This window comes from Balaenoptera physalus (genome assembly GCF_965194825.1).
Source record: "Balaenoptera physalus genome assembly, chromosome: 9".
Taxonomy (NCBI): Eukaryota; Metazoa; Chordata; class Mammalia; order Artiodactyla; family Balaenopteridae; genus Balaenoptera; species Balaenoptera physalus.
In genome coordinates this window covers 62687169-62708677 of record NC_138888.1, presented here as the reverse complement: position 1 = coordinate 62708677, position 21509 = coordinate 62687169, and the positions used below count along the sequence as shown (strand labels likewise).

General features: G+C 35.4%; 1 long non-coding RNA gene across 1 annotated transcript; it reads left to right on the top strand.

Moving 5' to 3' along the window:
* Positions 1-1251: 1251 nt before the first annotated feature.
* On the top strand, positions 1252-20550 carry LOC309667206. Its single transcript, XR_014267620.1, has 2 exons — positions 1252-7204; positions 7475-20550. It is a non-coding gene; the product is annotated as an uncharacterized lncRNA (long non-coding RNA).
* The last annotated feature ends 959 nt before the right edge of the window (positions 20551-21509 follow it).

Here is a 21509-nt window from a genome sequence, read left to right as displayed (position 1 = left end):
AACTTAAGTTCAAAGTCATTAAAATCCAAAATCAACTTCACTTGCTTTTTGAGTATTAAAAAATTGTAAATTCTTTCAGTTCAGCTCTTAATACCCAGGTGTAGCAGAAGATATTTGAGAAGCTGCAGCCTGGGCTGTCTTTCATGGGAATAGATGAGATTCCTTCTGGTCTTGAGGAGAATTAGTTTAATGCTAAGTTTCTGAGGTACCTCACTTTCAGAGAGCCTAGAGGATTTACAGGACACACAAGATTTTCACAATATTGAAACCACTATCAACAAGTTTAGAAAACAATCAGTACATATCCTTTAAAGCAATTAGTCCAGCAAAATTATGTACCCTGAAACCAGTATTTAGCATTGCCTAAGGTAGTAGCAGTAAGCCAATGATGTTTGAGGGAAGGGAGTTTGAACTGAGAGTCAGCTTCAGTAGATTCCCAGAATCTACGTAACTTCCAGAATTCACTTACTAGGATATTAAATTCAATTGAGAGAGATGTTTACAAGTGGCTTATTTACCCTACTTGCAAGGAATATTAGCTTATGCTTCTTGTCTCTTGTAATTGAGGTATTACTTTCTGCAATGGTAGAAATTTGCATTATTGCCATCTCTCATCACCAGCCTTCACTTGAGTTGTCTTTCTTTTAAATTCATCATATTCAAGAATTTTGCTGAGTTGAGTATGGCATCTAGCTAGTGACAAAGTTATATTCCTTCCTCTGTTTATAATGCCTCTTGCCATCCTCATCTTACTAGAAATGATTTCTCTCTCATCCCCACATGTTTCAGCAGGATTCCTGAAATAAAATAGCATTTGATACTTCTGAAGCCAATGCACCAAGGGCATAGGAAGACCAACACCACTGCTGTGTACTTCTAAAGATATTGTCTTTCCTCAGCTTTCAAATACCCCAGGCTTTGCATATCTGCCATATCTTTTTCTGTGGTTTTGAGATATGCCTCTAATGAAAGTGTTAGCCAACATCCTTACACTTTACATTTATCTGCTTCTTAAATGTTACTTTTTCTAATACATGTAGGGCAAGTACTGGTTTCAGGATATGAGCGCTTTCTATTTTTCCCATTTGATGTCTTACCTAGATGTTTACTTTTTTAATACATCTCTAGATTTTGTCTTATTGATTGTCTAAAAGTGAGAGATAGGAAGCCATTGAGCTAAGGGAGAGGCAAAAGCATTTACTGTCCACATATTACCCATCTACACTTTACTAAGTTGAATAATGAATAAATATATTCAATAGATGTGCTCCCATCAAACCAACATCTCACCCAGCTAGGCCTTGCCCTGTTATCGCATTCCAGGTACATTTAATATGGCTCATTTTTGTTGTATCTTCTTTCAAAATCCAAAGAACAAAAAATTATAAATACCTTGAGCATAAGCTCAAATAATAGCATCATTCCCAGAATATCTGCAACACTTTGAAATAGACCCAATAATTCTTTGAGTACTTTATTCTGATCTTCCTCAACTTTTCTCAAATCTGTTCAGATTTTATGCAGCCATATCATTTATCTGTCCTAATTTTTTAAGTGATAGTTTCTACATCACTCTTATTAGAGACTATGATAGTCTCCTAAAGGAGTCATCCCAATTCACTTTCTGAGATTACACCTCTTTCTTCTTCAGATTTCACTGGGTACCAAGCACAACTTCCAAACTAATAACAACCAATCGCCACTATACTGAAAATTCATCTAGAGAAATTAAAACTGGTAGGTATAAGTTTCCTTTTTATGCCAGTCTATATTGTCCTTCAAGATTTTATTATCTCAACTTTATCTTACCGGACATTTATCTAAAGAAATCTATCTTTCTCCAATTTAATCAGTTTACCTTATTTTCATTCTTCCACTGCTCCTGTTTCAGTGGTAACCATTCCAGTTTCCCCTTGATTTCCTGGGTAAACTTGATTCTAGAAGGCAGACCATTACACGTACAAGCCTTGTTAATTGTTTCTTTTACCTTAGGGTTTGTGATAATTTAATTGTGTCATTAAGTTATACTTTCTTCACTATAAGGAGCCCCATTCTTCTTTTTCATTTGTATATTAATAAAATCCTTTTTTATGAGGAAAGCTACAGGTTGGATTTCTGAAATGCTTAGAGTTTTATAGCTTAACACATCCAAAACTAATTTGATGTCTTTTGGTGGCAAGTGACACTAGAGACTGTGGACAAAATACAGGAATCAGACCCTAAAGACAGGTCAGAAAAAAACAGAATAGGGAAAGGACTTAGGACAACTAATCTATAGTGCCTGTTAACATCTGACACTAATAAATTCCTTGCAGACTTGAGAAAGTCACATAGTAAAACAGAAAATAATTTTTATCGCAGATTCCTTTGGCTCAAAGTAAGCTCTTACTAAGTCCAAATGATAATCTTTCCTTTACACTGTAGTGCTCATTACAGCTCTTTCTGCTTGGGAGAAGCTGTGCCCCAATGTCAAGCTGTAGCTACCTATGCCCTGAGACCTGGGCATAGCTAAACAGCCTGCGTATTGCTGAGGCTGGTGCCTTTGCTGAGGGCTACAGGCATATAAATCCAAGTGGGAAAAAAATTGCCATATACTGAAGAGTCTCACCAGGAAGGAAATTCCACATGTCCTACCCTTATAAAGGTATCACCAAAGTCTAAAGTTTCCTCCCTTGTTAAATGCTTCAGTTAGCATATATTTTTATTAACTTCCAATTTTACTCCTTGGCCTTATCTCAAGAGTTCCGCTTATACACCAGATTTTGGAGTTCAAAGTGATAGGGAACTGAAGCTGCCCGCGTTGGCCACACACGATGATAACCACTTGCATGAGTTGTCTCACAGCAGGAAGTCTCAATAAGGAACAGGGTGTTGCCTCTGATAACTAACCAGGAGAATTCAGGAGGGGCCGAAAGGAGGAGGGAGGAGACAATACATCCTCCCAACCTCCCAGAAACACTCACATTAGAATCCATCTTGGCTGAGAGATGTGTGCGCCACAAGGGAGGACCCTGAGTGGGACCACATATGGGCCAAGCAAGATGATTGGCCAGAGACAGCCCCGGAAACTAAGCTCATTACCATAAATCCTGAGACAGCAAGGCACGTGGCAGAGCAGTTCTGTGTTCCCTTACCCTGCTGCTCTCGATCTGGGGGCCCCTTCCCAATAAAGTATTTTGCTTTGACGGTATGTGTGTCTCCTCAGACAATTCATTTCTGAGTGTTAGACAAGAGCCCACTCTCGGGCCCTGGAAGGGGTCCCTCTTCCTGCAATAGAAGTGACCAATACAAATCAGTTGTCTTCTATACATGAGTTCTGAATGAACTGATACATCAAATAAATGAATGGAGAAATGGGAGATAAAATTATCACCTTTATTTTATTGATAAAATTTAGTTTAAAAAATGCAGCTTATAACCACAGGTAAAAGACTTCCTAATCCTGACTGCCAAAGTTAAATACTTATCTGCTAGTCACAGGAGGTTAAGGAAAACAAAGCCCTCTCTTTCAAGAGCAGATTCCTTTTACAATCACAGCAGGAAGCAGCAGAACACACCTTCAGAGCTGTGTTTGGCTTATTAAAAAGGACGGGGTTAGGAAAGAGGAGTACATATCCAGTTCCTTATCATAATTTACCATCAGCCAGAAGCTTCAGTGACCCAGGATGAAAATCCCATAAGCCTAAGGTCTGATGTTAAATCTACCCACACACGGTAAAGCAGCTCACTCTACAACATAGGCTGCAGCAAACTGCCAAGGTCAAAAAGCTTATAATAGAACAATGTTGCCATTGGCTTAAAAGCCACATGTTCTGACTGCCAAACCCTCATCTCTACAGGTTATCTTTCCGCTGCAAAACTCTGCTTCCTTCTATCTTCCCAAGCGCCAGATATTGATATTTGAGGAGAACAACACATAACATTCCTCTCTCCTATCCCACTCCTTCATGTTCTTATGAAATTAAAAGATAAAACAAGTGATAAAGGCAGACGGAAAGCCAACTATCACCTTTACTACTGATGAAGCTGATTTTGAAGATTAGGTTGAGGAGGGAAACAACAACACATTTACTATTATTGAAATACGAAATGAAGTCAGTGTTTCCACTGAGGCTGGCCCTGCTGAGCCCAGAGGACAGACCCCTACTGGGACCCACACTGCTAAGAAGAGGGGGGCACGAGCTCTCTTATCAGGCCAGTTCCTCAGAAGAGTCGGGAGGAACTGAGTTGACATTGTACCATTTATTTATCTATCAAATCATCCCTACTTGCCTAGAGAAAGCCAAGGAAGGATGGGAAAAGGGAAAAACCAGAATTGTTTAGAAAAACCTCTCTTTATGAAAGTCAGAATTGTGAAAGATATATTACTAGCCACGAGTCCATTTTGTTCAAATTTTCAAATTCATTGGCATGAATTGCTTCATACTATTGTCTTATGTAAGTTTCTGGAAGCAAAAGGATTTTATATAGTGATGAAGTGCAACATAGCTGTTAAGCAAAAAGACCCTAGAGACACACTGCCCCAAGTTAATTCCTGACTTGTGTGTGACCTTGTCAGATCTGTGACCTTGGGCAACAGTAAATTGAGAATAGTAATACTCTCTACTCTGTTAGGTGTGTGAAGATTAAATGAGTTAATACATGTGAAATATAAGATGTTATTGTTTTACTTCACTCTGTATGATAGTCTCTAGGTCCATCCACCTGACTACAAATAATTTCGTTTCTTTTTATGGCTGAGTAATAGTGAGTTAGAAAGAGTAAAACAAATACTGTATGCTAACACATATATATGGAATCTAAAAAAAAAAAAAAAAAAATGGTTCTGAAGAACCTAGGGGCAGGACAGGAATAAAGATGCAGACATAGAGAATGGACTTGAGGACACGGAGAGGGGGAAGGGTAAGCTGGGACGAAGTGAGAGAGTGGCATTGACATATATACACTACCAAATGTAAAATAGATAGCTAGTGGGAAGCAGCCGCATAGCACAGGGAGATCAGCTCAGTGCTTTGTGACCACCTAGAGGGGTGGGGTAGAGAGGGTGGGAGGGAGATGCAAGAGGGAGGGGATATGGGGATATATGTATAAGTATAGTTGATACACTTTGTTATACAGCAGAAACTAACACATCATTGTAAAGCAATTATACTCTAATAAAGATGTTAAAAAAAAAGATGTTATTGTTATCTGCGCATTTTCTCTTAGCTTATTTATTTCTGTTGTTTTTGCTCAATATGACAAAAGTTTATTTGATCAGTTTTTCAAAAAACTTTGCTATTTTCAAAATTTTATTCTTTTTTGCCTCATTATTTACTTTTATCTTTATATCTTTTTTCCTGTTTATCTTTCTTGAATTTATATATGAATGATTATGTCAATAATTTTCAATCTTTCAAACACTTTTATTTTAAATACCTGCATTTAAGGTTGTAAATTTTCCTCTAAACTGCTGTTTAGATTCATCCTGAAGTTTTAATATCTCATATTTTCAGTGCTGTTTAGTTTTAAATATGTCCTATTTTTACTTCATTTTTTTGACTCCTGAATTTCTTATAAAGATGATTTTTAATTTTTAAATATATGGAATTATTTTACTTTTTGATTTCTCACTCTCTTTAACGCATTTCCAATTTTACCATTAAGCTCAGAGATGGAGGTACAATTCACATTGTATTCTAGGTATTGTATTCTGTAAAATCAAACATCCATTTCTAAAAGAATGTAATTTTTTTGTTGCAGTTATTTTAATCTGTTATCAGAGTTATCACCAATAAAGAGATTTATGAATAAATCTATAAGCACATACAGTTTGTATTCTCATAGCCTCAAATGTGGGCACATTTAAACCATGCTGCTTATATTGCATATTTTTTACCCAAAATAACTAGATCTGCAGACAAAGCCATATGATTTAAAAAATATAAAACAGCCTGTGAGCATATTTTAAAAGCAGGTATTAGATTGAATTTTCTAACATTTGTTTTAAAGTGAAAACAAAATAAAGCATTTGCTAGCCACAGATAGCAAAGAGCCAAAAATAGCGCTCTTTCAAATTGCTATTAGTATATTTCCATTTATTTCCTCAAATCATCATAGTCAAGTACTTAATAAAAACAGGTCTTTAATAAGTACTGAGTATAAAGAAATTTTTAAATATTTCTATTATTAATATGTACAACCAATGAGGATATGAAAAAGTGAACTTAATTTTAGGTTCTTACGAGAAAAATAAATACAATATAAAAATGGAAAATTTAGAATTTTCACATTGATCATACTATCCTTGTACAAGTTGACTAAAAGTCTAAAATCTTTAGAACTTTATTTTTCTTTATATAAAATAGGATTAAACTCACCTTTATCAAAGTAGATGTAGGAATAAAGTACATAGATTAAAAAAATCACTATTGATGAATGCTGCTAAAATGTAAACCTAATGAGTTTTTTTTTTTTTATATTTTTATTTTATTTTTTGGCCATGCCACATGACATGTGGGATATTAGTTCCCTGACCAGGGATTCAACCCGTGCTCCCTGCAGTGGAAGCATGGAATCTTAACCACTGGACCACCAGGGAAGTCCTAAACCTAATGAGTTTTAATAATTTCTGTTTTTAATTCAAGTTTCTTGCCTAAGAGAGTATAATATGATTTCACAAAATTATAGTGGAAAACATATATTTCTCCAGAAATCTTTATACCATTTCAAGCATATTTTTTTAAAGGGATTCCTTCAGGTTATATATTCATGAGAAAACCTTTGTAAGGGACAAACACTTTTCTCACAATATGATACTGACATGTTAATTTAGCAGAAAAACAAAATAAAACACATTAAATATGTAAAATGCATATAGAAACTCAAATTTCATTTGAGCTCAATCTGCAAAACCCATTCATACAATCTGTCACTTTTGGATTTTATTTCATTATAAAGTGGTAAATGAGACCTGGCAGAGCATTTACTTCTGCACACCTTGGTTTCCCTAGCACTCTATTGTATCTGTTGAGTTTTGCAAATGTCCCTATTGTCTATTTCATCAGTGCCTCCAGTTGAACTCTTTTCTATCATATTTGCCTATTGTAATTCCCAACTCTACATAGATCGCTGGTTGCTTAGCTTGTAATCTGTTTACTTCTTAACTACCAGAAAATCACCTGAACCACCATTTATTCCCAAGCCCTCTCTGATATTATCAAAGGTAGTTATTGTTTCTAGATTTTTTGATGATGGCCATTCTGACCGGTGTGAGATGATATCTCATTGTAGTTTTGACCACCTAGAGGTGTGGGATAGGGAGGGTGGGAGGGAGGGAGATGTAAGACGGAAGAGATATGGCAACATATGTATATGTATAACTGATTCACTTTGTTATAAAGCAGAAACTAACACACCATTGTAAAGCAATTATACTCCAATAAAGATGTTTAAAAAAAAAAAAAAAGAGACTAGCTACAAAAAAAAAAAAAAGGTAGTTATTATTCCTGGTAGTTGTCTCCTTTTCTAAATTATCCTCGTTGATGTCTTTGTTTTGGGCAAGAAATAATTTGTGACCCCATTCAATATTCCATCTTAAAACAACCCACCTGTATTTATTTTTGTAACTCTGTTACTATTTGTCCAGAGGTAAATGAGTATCTTTCCTTCTTATATGCACAACCCACCCAGTGCTTATATTGTGGTGCTCAAAGGGCAATGTTGAGGACCCAGGCACTCTTCTACTTTGCAGGAAGCAAAGCTCCTCTGCCGAAAGCAGTAGAAACTCTGGAGGGACAGAATGATTATGAGTACTGACATCACAGTCCTACCATATCTCTGTCTCTACTTTGAAACTTTCAATGTCTCCAAATCTACATTTGTAAAATGAAGATAATATATTCTTATACGAGAGCAGCATTTAGTCAGCAAAACAGTAACCACTCTAGATATTCCAGGTAGAATGGGCTTTACTTTAGTAAATGATGTACTTACAAAGTGCTCCATATTCTCGTCAGTATACTGGTATTGCCAGTATTTTTTTTTTTAGCCGCAGCCATTCTAATAAGAATGTAGTACCATCTTCAGTTTTTTTCTCATGAAAAATCCCCAAACATCTTATAGCATATTCTCACTACAACTTTAAATTACAATGTCTTACAAAGATAGTTTCTTTTTCAATATAGTTTTTCATTATAATCCTTATATTTAAGGTATTTATAAACTCAAATTAACCCCTATTTTTGCAATCGAAACAAGAAGATAGTGTAAGAACACTGCAGATATCTCAAAGCATGGAAATGACTTTATTGTTCTTTAGGAAATAACCAGAATTTACTCCTACAAGTTTTTCTTGGAATCACATTCACTTTGAGGTTTAATATAAATGACACACTTTGCTTTTAGAAAGAACAAACTAACAAACACCAGCTATCTTCTAAGTTTACAATGACTTGTCACCATGGATTTAAATTCAAAGCAAAGAAATTTAAATATTCAAAATTACAACAAATTCGTTTTCCTTTATGTATTTATACAGACATGTAACATTCTGTATTGATAACCTTACAGATGAGTGTGTAATTTAATGATAGTAAATAGTTCTAAGGTCTCTTTCTTTGTTTCCCAAAGCACCTCTTAAAAAGAGTAATTCAGAACCAAAAAGATAAACTAAATTAAAATTAGGTGATAGATGCATTGAGAAAATCATAGAACTTAATAATTTTATCAAAATATTTACCAAGACTCATTCCGCGAAGGAGTTAGTTGGACTGGAAACTCATATTGGCTGCAAACAGGTATTGACGTTAAATGCTGGTAAGGTCCTCATCTGGTAAATCTTCACATGTGTAAAATGATAAAGCTGTGTTCTGAAAGAGATGAAGTGAAGGGCAATCAATACTCATTCCTTTGTTGTGGATTTTGAGAGAAATCCAGAAATAATTGAGCATGTGGCGCTAAAATCCTCAACTGCTTTTTAGTCAATGAAGAGGGTCAAATTATGAATTAATTTGAACAGAGATTCAATCAGGGTGTTTTAGTATGTTTATTAAGAGGAAATATAAATAGATCCAGAGACATGTAGGCATATTTCATATGTTAATGAACCTAGTATTGAAGGAATTACTACTGTTGGGACTCAGGTATCTCTGGAGATAAGGAGAGTCATTTTAGAGAGAGAGAAGAAGATGGCGGAAGAGTAAGACGCGGAGATCACCTTCCTTCCCACAGATACATTAGAAATACATCTACACGTGGAACTGCTCCTACAGAACACCCACTGAACGCTGGCAGAAAACGTCAGACCTCCCAAAAGGCAAGAAACTCCCCACGTACTTGGGTAGGGCAAAAGAAAAAAGGAGAAAATATTTGCAAATGAAGCAACTGACAAAGGATTAATCTCCAAGATTTACAAGCAGCTCATGCAGCTCAATAACAAAAAAACAAACAACCCAATCCAAAAATGGGCAGAAGACCTAAATAGACATTTCTCCAAAGAAGATATACAGATTGCCAACAGACACATGAAAGAATGCTCAACATCATTAATCATTAGAGAAATGCAAATCAAAACTACAATGAGATATCATCTCACACCGGTCAGAATGGCCATCATCAAAAAATCTAGAAACAATAAATGCTGGAGAGGGTGTGGAGGAAAGGGAACACTCTTGCATTGTTGGTGGGAATGTAAATTGATACAGCCACTATGGAGAACAGTATGGAGGTTCCTTAAAAAGCTACAAATAGAACTACCATACGACCCAGCAATCCCACTACTGGGCATATACCCTGAGAAAACCATAGTTCAAAAAGAGTCATGTACCAAAATGTCTATTGCAGCTCTATTTCCAATAGCCAGGACATGGAAGCAACCTAAGTGTCCATCGTCGGATGAATGGATAAAGAAGATGTGGCACATATATACAATGGAATATTACTCAGCCATAAAAAGAAATGAAATGGAGGTATTTGTAATGAGGTGGATGGAGTTAGAGTCTGTCATACAGAGTGAAGTAAGTCAGAAAGAGAAAAACAAATACAGTATGCTAACACATATATATGGAATCTAAGGAAAAAACAAAAAGGCCATGAAGAACCTAGTGGCAAGATGGGAATAAAGACACAGACCTACTAGAGAATGGACTTGAGGATATGGGGAGGGGGAGGGATGAGATGTGACAGGGTGAGAGAGTGTCATGGACATATATACACTACCAAATGTAAAATAGATAGCTAGTGGGAAGCAGCCGCATAGCACAGGGAGATCAGCTCGGTGCTTTGTGACTACCTAGAGGGGTGGGATGGGGAGGGTGGGAGGGAGGGAGATGCAAGAGGGAAGAGATATGGGAACATATGTATATGTATAACTGATTCATTTTGTTATAAAGCAGAAACTAACACACCATTGTAAAGCAATTATACTTCAATAAAGATGTTTAAAAAAAAAAAAAAGAAGAGTCATTTTAAATATCACTGGGCTAGTTACAGTGTCAAGATACTGAAGAAAAAGAAAACAAACTCTCAATTTTTTAAAATAAATTTGTTTATTTGTTTGTTTATTTTTGGCTGTGTTGGGTCTTCGTTGCTGCACACGGGCTTTCTCTAGTTGCGGCGAGTGGGGGTTACTCTTCGTTGTGGTGCGTGAGCTTCTCACTGTGGTGGCTTCTCTTGTTGCAGAGCACAAGCTCTAGGCACGCAGGCTTCAGTAGTTGTGGCACATGAGCTCAGTAGTTGTGGCTCGTGGCCTCTAGAGCACAGACTCAGTAGTTGTGGTGCACGGGCTTAGTTGCTCCACAGTATGTGGGATCTTCCCAGACCAGGGCTCGAACCCATGTCCCTTGCATTGGCAGGTGGATTCTTAACACCTGCACCACCAGGGAAATCCCAAACTCTGTCAGTTTAAAGGCTCTCCCTCACCTTTACAGTCTCAGTTCTTCCCTTTAGATGTCAACAGAAAGAAATTCAGAAAAAAATTGAGGCAATATGAGTTGAGGCCTGCATTGGATTCTGATTATTAGGAAGACATTTGATGACAATGCAGAAAGAGTGGTGTCTGTGTGGGCGGTGGTACCCATGCTGACTAAGAAAAAAGTCTTTGGAGCTTCAGCACTCCCTATATGTGTGGTCCAGATGGGACAATATACTATCACATCACCAAAACCCTCAGGTTTTCCATGTGAGATGAAAGTATCTAAATTATAGAGCTGAGATGAGAATGAAATGAGAGAATTGATATAATTTTCTAGTGTATAGTAAGTGCTCAAGTAATATTAGCAGTTTCTATGTTGACATTTATTATTCCTGCAGATGCAAGACAGTCTGCCAGGCTGGATATTTTCCAGTTCCGTTTATTTCTTTACTGACAGGTTTATTGTAGGATTCAAACAAGTATATATATACATATATTTTATATGTATATATATACACATAAATATATGTATATATATATTTTTTTATATATATATATACACACACCATGCAACCTGGTGAGCATATGTTATGTCAGCACACCTATACCCAGCATATTAAGCTGGTGAAAATTATGATGCAAAATATGATCAAGAGAAGCTAAAATCAGTAACTACTGTCACTTGAATGTTCTGTTTGTATTGATTTTGTTTTGGCTTTGGCAAGCTCATTACATCTGAACCTAAAACCCTTGAAGTTTGAGATTAGGGTTCCTCTTCCATATTCCTTTTTCAAGTTAGTTTTTCTTCAATTTTCTTTCTCTTTAAGAATCTGTTTGTCAAATATCAACTCTCCAAGTGTTCTCTGGTGTCAGCACCTGATTTGAGGTACAAGTGATATTATATTTGTCCATTAAATCAATAAATATGCAATATACCTAAAATATTCTTATTTTATATAGAAAATGGACATTCAACAGGTAGAGAGAAATGTAATGTGAAAATATGTTCACAATGGTCATGTATCAGACTTTCTATCAACTCATAGACCCTTCTATAAAACACTAGTCCACTCTATTACATTGGCAAGTATAGTATTCGACATACAAATCAAGCATGATTTCTTGATGGAAAGATATTTCAGTTCTCAGAGTTCACTTTTAGATAAATAAATTATAGGAGACTATATATGTGGTTGCCAAGATGTGGGGGGAGGGAAGGATTAGGAGTTTGGGATTAGCAGAGGCAAACTATTATATATAGGATGGATAAATAACAAGGTCCTACTGTAGAGCACAGGGAACTGTATTCAGTATCCTGTGATAACCCATAAAGGCAAAGAATATGAAAAAGACTATAACAAAAGAAAAAGCCATAGGAGATTAGACTAAAACTACAAGGACCTATGAGGCACGCTGTTTAACCTATTTCTGTTTAAAATAACCTGCAGTTAATACTCTTAACTTATTATCATTAAAATTAATCACATTTTAGGAGCATTTGGCAATATGTTTACATTTGTTAAAATATATTTAACAACAATGAAACTAGGAAATCATTGTTTCAAGATGGCTTAGTCACCACATTGTTCATAATTATTTCATATCTCATTTTTCTCTTCATGGTTCTGGAGCACCTGAAAGCAGATTCTGTGGCTTCCTTTGTATTTTAGTGCCTCTTCTCACAAAATGCTTGACTTGTACTTCAAACTGACATTCATCATCACCAGTTGCTATATGTAAGCCATTAAAGGTGATGTTTTTGACAGTAAATGATGGCTTTGTGGCTTAAAACTAAGTGATGCCTGAATCTTACTCTGTCAATCGCCTTTAACCATCACTCTACCTCCCTTACTGCCCCCACCTTCAATGCAAGAATCTAAAGGAGCTGTTTGCAAAGAAGAGTCACTGAATAGGAATCAAAGTACCACTTTCAAAAGCTACTCAATTTTGGAAACTTCTGTGCATGCTTCTAGGTTGGGGGTGTGGGCGGCTCTTGGATAATAGTCAAGGAAGGGTTTCTATTTACTCAGATTTAAATCTTGGACCCATCAGACTCTGCTTTACTTGTGGGGAGAAAGAGAAATATAGATGACTAATATGCATAGAAATTTCTTGGAAAACCACCTCCCTGGAAGAGAGTGGGCTAGAAGTGAAATAAGAGAGTTACAATTCATGGTTCTTGCTGATGGCAGACCTTACATAGCTCTGCTCGCTGCATGGATGAAGAATGAGTAACAGTGGACAATATTTGGGCACTGCCCCTTAAGCACAGTAATCCCACTACTTAATGTCATAGTTCCATCAGTATTTGACATTCTGCTCAATCAAATTGGAAATGTGTTTTCTCTTGAAAGTGATTTAAGAAGGAAAACATGGAACTTCCTGGAGTCACAAGGGCAAGAAGGCTCTTAATTTTTGAATTTTATCAGGACTATTATCACTGTTTCTGAGTTAAGGGTAATTTCTTCCTTACCACCATATATTTTATAATTATTTGAAAGAAGCCAGTTTTTTTTCTCAAGAGAAATTACATAACTAATTGAATTTTTAAAAGGCTATATACTGCAACCCAAACTCTTAGTGTGTTTGGTATTTTTCAAATGGATAACAGGGCCTGGCCTGGCCCAAACAGTGCTGAAACTTCTGAATCATTCTGAAGGGCAAAATGGCATCAGGAAGATATAAGCCTTTGTTGTACAGGAATTTTGTGGCAGACTTAGATGTTTCCTGTTATATAATAACTCATCATAATGGAACAGTAAAATAGTGTTAAGCTTTCTAATATGATCATATATGATTCATGTTAATTTAGTCTCAAACTCCTCAAGCATAATATATTATTAATATTCAAATATTCCCACCAATCTTCACATTCTGACAAAAAGTTCAGATTTGAAAGTATAGTTGTCCCAATTGAGGAAGGTGCTAAGAAGGACCCACTTTTGTGGATCCTGCATGGCTATATGGTTAAAATCCTGTTCATTCCATGAGTTCTTACATATGCAGTTGCCATTTGACTCATCAGTACATCATAAGCCAAAACTTAAAATGGCCATAGAGTGGATGAAGGACTCAGAGAACTGAAAATAGAGCCTTGGAGACTGATTGAAAAGAGGAGAAGAAAACTACTTTTTGCTGAACAAAGTATTAAAGAAAGAGAGCAATAATATAGTAACTGTTAGTAAAAGGAATGAAGGTCCTTTACCTTTGGTAATTGGAAAACTAAGAATGTGTAGACAAAAGTTGAGAACAGACTAAGCAAGTCGTGGTTGCGCCATGATGTGAGGAGTTTCAGAAATCTTGGAAAGTAAAGTATAAGCAGCAGCAACATAGGGCTAGGGGCAGAGGAGGAGAGAGAATGTAAGTCAGGTGAGATGAAACAAAGTTTTCTCATCTATATCCATGAATTGACGGGTGCCGAATGTGGGAGAGGGAGTGAGCTACAACTGTAGTGCAAAGTAGCCAGGTTGTGTCTTTGAGGGCATAGAAGTTCATGCATGCAATGAGGTTCTAGGAAAATCAAAATTGTCTATACCTTGAACAGAGAAGGAAGGGTACCAGAGCTCCTGGATATAAATTCTAGCATCTGAAAGTTTATCAGTGGTTAAGGATGAAGTTAGTACATTTTAAAAACTGAGGTCACTGATGAATTCCAGAAATATATAGACCATACTTACAGCTATAATGATGGACTTAGTATATTTCTTCCCATTAAAATTTTTAACATGACTCTGGGTTAAGCAAGTAATCAATCAATCAATAGTACAGAAAGAAGTTTAGATAAGTTATTTTCATGTATGAGAACTTAAATATTAGAAAACATACTGATAGCATAAAAAACAAGATTGGTTTAATCATTAAAAATAGATTTAGTCATAAGTACTGTTGAAAGTGATGGATTTTTCTTTGATAGCATTTACTCTGACAATTGCTTGACGTATACTAATGACTGTTCATGTATTGATATATGTATACATACCATTTAGAATAAAATCTTGCCTTGGAGGAAGAACAATAAAATATACAACAAGCTTAGGTTAATAGTTTTATGGAAAAAAGTTATGCTATAAATGTTGTAAAGATAGATCTTATAAATAAAATCTTGCAGATTGGATTCCCTCAACTGAGACCAAACCCTTGATAGTCATTTATATTTGAAACTTGAATGTTAATAGAATGCCTAAAGTTCATACTGTTAGAGAAGGTCATATGTTATTATTAAGAACAAGATTGATCTGCAATTACACTACTGTATTGAATTTAGTATATGACTACAAATCTTTTTTTCTCTCCCATTTTTTAATATGCTTTATGAAGAATAAGGAAAACCAAATGCATTAATAAAGGAGGTAAAATAATCTTGTTTTCTCAACACTAGTCTTTTAAAATTATTGGAGAAATGACTTGAGTCACTCGACTAAATCTCTAATATTAAATATCTTATGACCTTCTTGAAATTTAAAACATAGATTAAAAATTCTTTGTAGGAATTAAAGATTACTTTAATGATTTTCTCCCAAACTCTCCATGTCATAAATCTGGCTATTTAAAATACAAAATTTACAGTGTGTTTAATAATTTATACTTTTGTTATTTCCCTAATGCATAGCTTAGTGCCTTTTTATTTCCTTCTTTAGGTTTTCCTTCTTTAGGTTCTTTATGCAGAACTATCATTAATGAAGACAATTTCTTTTTAAAAGCTCTTCACTTACTTTATGAATCCAGGATAAAACACAAATAAATTATATTGTTCATTTAAGTGTCAGGACAATATCTTTGGTTGGTGTAACATATGTTATGGAACCTACACTCTGATACTCAATGGAAATTCTGTTTAGTCCTGGTCACTGGCCCACTCCCTGCCCTATGATAGGCACATAACTAAGGTCTGTCATGGTTCCATTTCTCAGGATGAGAATTATTAAGTAATGAGTATGCGGGAAAATCAGAGCCCTCTGGCTATCGTTCCAGTACATGGAGAAAAGAACAAATAAAATAGGGAGAGAGAGAGAGAAAAAAAAACTGATGATATCATCTGAGTATCCAGATAGAGTTTTGTCTGAGGCTAGTGCTACTCCTAGACTCTTCAATTCTGGAAACCAATGAGTTTCCCCTTTTACTTCAGTCAGTTTGAGTTGATTTTTCAATGACTTACATCTAAAAGTGTCCTAATGTATGTGCTTAAAACATTTAAGCCCTTCACATGACAGGCGCTTTGTGAAGCACTGAGAGCCAAATATGAACAATGGAGAATCAGTTCTCTAGAACAATGGTTCTTAAGGACACTGTCCCAAGTGTCCAGGTATTTTGTGATAAGTTGGAACTAATTTATTACTGAGAGTAGTTAAATTTTTTATTCGTGCAAGAATTTTTGATACGTTAGTGTTATTTCAAGGATATTCCTATATAACATTTTCTCTCTTTTCTTCTAAGAAAAAGTGACTCAAATGAAAAACTATAAAATAGTATTCCTCTGCACCATATGCACCCACTCTGCCGAATACAAACACTCAGGATTCTCCCAATAGTTCTGAGAGTTCCCAGGTGAGGCTCTCTCACAAGCAGTATCACATATTCTCTAACCCAGGACTTCTTGCTGGGCCATAGTAACCACTGACTTGTGCCTAAGTCATGACAATGGGATCAATAAAGCATATATCACTGCACTAAATGCCCAGTGCTGCTGATAATCATGATAAATGTATGCTCAGAGGCTCTTTGGTTAGCCGTTGCCAAGGCATGAATATCCGTTTAACTGTAGTTTCTTCTCCATTCCAAATGGAGGAGATGACCTTGGGATGATCTATGCTTCTGTACCTATTCCCAGGATTACATATCAGGACTTCGTTATGCTTCTAATGTGTTACAAACATTTGTGAGGATTTGATGGAGTAGCAGGAATTCTCCTTCATTGCTGGTGAGAATTCAAAATGGTACAGCTATTTTGGAAGGCAGTTTGGCTGTTTCTTAGGAATCTAGACATACTCTTACCATATGATCCAATAATTGCACTCCTTGGTATTCAACCAAATGAACTGAAAACTTATGTCTACACAAAAATCTGCATACAGATGTTTATAGCAGTTTTATTCATAATTAGCAAAACTTGGAAAGAACGAAGATTTCCTTCAGTAAGTGAATGGATAAACTGTGGTACATTCAGACAATGGGATATTATTTCATGCTAAAAACAAAAGTGCTAATGAACTATGAAAATACATGGAAGAGCTTCAAATGCATATTACTAAGTGAAAGAAGCCAATCTGAAAAGGCTACATACTGTATAATTCCAACTATATGGCATTCTAGAAAATGCAAAACTAAGAAGATGATGAAAAGATCAGTACTTGCAGGGGGTTGGGGAGGTTGGGATAAATTGGCAGAGCAAAGAGGACATTATGGGACAGTGAAAATTTTCTGTATGTAATTACAATAATGGATATATGTCATTATGCATTTGCCCAAAGCCATAGAAGGTACAACACCAAAAGTAAACCCTAAGATAAACTATGAACTTTGGGTGATAATGATGTGTCAAATATAAGTTCATCAGTTGTGACAAATGTACCACTCTGGTGAGTGATGTTGATAATGAGGGAGGCTATGCGTGTGATGGTGAAAATTCTGTGGAACACAATGTGCCAATATCTAACAAAATTGCATGTACATTTGCACTTTGATCCAGAAATCCTACTTCTACGGCTCTACCTTGCATACACATATCCTCAAATACAAAATAATGAATACACTAGGTTGTTCATTGCACCATTATTTGAAATAGCAAATTTTGAATAAAAACCAAATACCGGGATAGGGAGGGTAGGAAGGAGATGCAAGAGGGAGGGAATATGGGGATATATGTGTACGTATAGCTGATCCACTTTGTGATACAGCAGAAACTAACACACCATTGTAAAGCGATTATACTCCAATAAAGATGTTAAAAAAAAACAACTAAATACCCATTCATAGAAGATATATTCATATAGAACAGCCACACAATGGAGTACTATTCAGTCATATAATAAAAAGGTAATTAGCTTTGAAATTAACTTTGAATTAACTCAGATACATCAAGAGTTTATATAGTATGATACCCTTTGTATAAGAAAATATATATACATGTATATCCTCTTATATATGCATATATAATTGTAATATGTAATATATTACACACACAGAGAAAGGATAAACAGTAAATAATGCAAGTGGTTAATTTGAAGGTGGGTATAAAGAAAATGGAAAGGATGAAGGGATGGAGATAAGGATTCACAGATGAATGGCAACCAATAAATGTGGAAGGAATGACAGAAAAATAAACATCTTCAACCTCTAATGTAAAAATTAAGTCAGACAAGCATTATCAATAGATGCTGAAACCGCTGTGTGAAAAGTTGTTGGAAACAAGGATATTTCTACCTCTTCAAGATATAACACAAGAGATTACTAACACAATTACTAACACAAATAAATGGCTCTTTACAAATGAATGATTTGGTGGCCAAACTTTGTATCATCAATGATAGGAAAACCTGATACGATGTTCTTATTATTGTGAAACAGTAAGAAACATATAATAACACCTCTGCACTATTCTTGCCAAAATTATTAATCTAAATCTATTCATGTGGAAACAATAAGAAAAAACAAGAATGTGATGCATTCTAACAGATCAAAGGCCTGGATTTATCAAAAAAATTCAATATTATGAGAAATTTAAAAGATAGAGGGACAGTTCAACATTGAAAGAAACTAAAGAGATCAAAAAAGAACAAATATAATTCGCCAACTGCAATTGGATCCTGGAGTTTTACCAAAAAATTCTAAAAAATTTTAAGAACAATTAAGACATGAATATGGACAGCATATTAGGTCGTATTTTTAAAATAGCATTAATTTTTTAGATATGACATTGATATAGTGGTTATAAGAAAGAATGCTTTTATTCTTAAGAGATCCATGCCAATATATTCATTAGAGAAATTATAGAATGGCTATAAATTACTTTCAAATGGTTCAGGAAATGAAAAAAAATGTGTCCATGTATTTAAAGAAAGAAAACAATTTTGAGAAAAAATATTGATGTGTAAATCTAGCTATGTACTGGTTGCATATGTATCTATTGTAAAATTCCTCCAATTTTTCTATAGGTTTGATTTTTGTCAAAGATAGAAATAAGATGCAAAACTTCTTACTGGAATTGCTAATTTGAAAAGATGACTTATTTTTTGAAATTAAAATATAAAATAGAGATCATTTATCTGATGAATCAATATAACCAAAGAAGATTTTTCTAATACAATCCTAATATGTTTGCTTCTCCACCCCCTACCCCTCAGCCCGCCATTTGCTGAAATCCCTGTAGAGGACATAGTTGCAAAGTTGACATTTAAATTAAGGGACATCACAAAAATTAAACAATTTATGAAACATTTTCTTAATGGTTTTACTCAAATATAGACGTTAGCAGAAAGTCTGTTTGCAAGATACTCATCTCCAAATGCCTCAAGCTCCCTCAGGAGCCCTGCATCATTCAGGGATTGGAGTTGTAAGAAAAACAAAAACAAAGATGAGGCATAACTGGATTCTGAAGGGTCATATGACGTCATCAGAACTTGGTCTTGCCCTCTCCATCTCTTAGTTTTGCCTTGTATTGGTGGAGTTGTCAGGCTGGCTGTCCACTTATGCTGACCAGGTTTATGCCAGCAGCTTGAGTCTGGCTCCTTCCCACCCTCTTGCAACTCCAATAGCTGGAGATAGTTTCCTCTTTCCTCTGATTATTCTCTCTTGGATCAGATACTAATCCTGAAGAAATCCTTGTGGCCAGGGACATGAGACTGATTTACTGGGCTCACATTGCCCAAATCTAAAAGAGGACTGACATCATAGCACCTGGGCTACCGAAACTGAAAAAAAGAGAATGCTCCCCACCCCCAAGTTAGAATTTTTTAGCATGAAAAGTGAGAATGAGAGCTGAGCAGGCAAAACCAACAGCTGTCAACTACAAGTGCCATGGCCATTTCTGGCCACCGGAACTGCACACTTTATTTTCTTCACACTTTGTGACTTCCAATAAGCTACATGAATAATATCTGGAGATTTAAATTTTCTCTTCTAATCAGTGTTCTCCCATATATTTTTATTTTTATAGAATGAACTATCTTTGATTACAATTTTCTTGATTTCACACTCATCTTTATTGAGCTGAACACATGTCATACTTGTTTGTTATAAATTATGAATCTTTTCTGTATTAATTTGTTTCTCATTATTTTTTGTACTATTCAATTTCTAGTCATATTTCTAGAAAGTTAAATTAATATTAAGGGTGAGATACTAATCTCTAAAGCAAAGAGATTCTGATACAAGGATGATACATTTTTAATACAGAACAAAGTTGTCACAGTAATACATTAATTTTCTGGAGCATAAGGTGACTTTTACTCTAGAAGCAGCAGATATTCATCACTTTTGCCCTTCATTAGTGAGATAAAATCATTCTTGATGGGCATGAAAGAGCACCATGTTATAAACTATCATATTTCTTTTCATATAAAATGAACAGAAAATATAAAAATCATCTTGTAAATATGAGTTTTATACTCTCCTTATTAGGGTTCAAAACACCCATGTACTTAACAATTCATTATGTTTTTCAATGATTCATATATACTAACTACTGATCCATTGGATCCTTCTGAATTTTTTCTTTTATAGAATTATATCAAGCAACTTTTTCTTCAGCACGAGACAATCCTAAAATCTCAAAGGTTGGCAACACTATTTAGTTCTCACTCATGTTACACAAATGCTGAGGGTTGGCTTCACTTGGCTGGGTTTTGCTGGAATTGGTGGGCTGCCACTAGATCTTTCTGTGTTTGGCTTTGCTCCACATGAGCAGGACCCAGGCTGAAAAATCAGCCACTACCACAATGTACTGCTGTAATGGCAGAAGGCAGAAGTTCAAGGTGATTGACAGAAACCTGCAATACTTCTAACGACTTCTGATAAGATGAAGCATCTGTTATATCTGTTCAAATCTGATTGGCCGAGACAAGTCACATGGCAAAGCCCAACATCACTGGGGCATGAAATTATACTTCTCCCATGAGTGGGGGCAGGTGTAAGTAAGTGGGTGGTGAATATTTGGAGACTAATAATACTATCTACCACAGAAGGTAACTAAGAAGCTGACTTATTTTACTATGCTTGTTAGTAGCTAGGCAACTATTCATCCACCTGCTAATTTACACACACATTGTTTGAATGTCATTCAGATTTACCTTCATCTATTTGTGAACACTGTGAGATGTATAAGCATGTTTGTAGTTGCGAGTGTTCAAAAAACTGCTATCTGCGAGAACCTTAAAAAAATGATAGCAACCTGGCACATTTATATACCATAGGAGTAATGAACAAATGTATTTATTTATAAACATTTCACCTTCAAGTTCCTGCCCTTCAGCCATACAAACATGATTTGAAGACTTTAAACATACAATTTAATCACAAATATCTTCCAGCTGCTGGACAGTAATGACATTTCTTATTGTCTCTCTTTTTCTTCTCTCAAGGAAAAGAGAGTATAAGAAAAACTGCCAGATGTCACAAGTTGCAA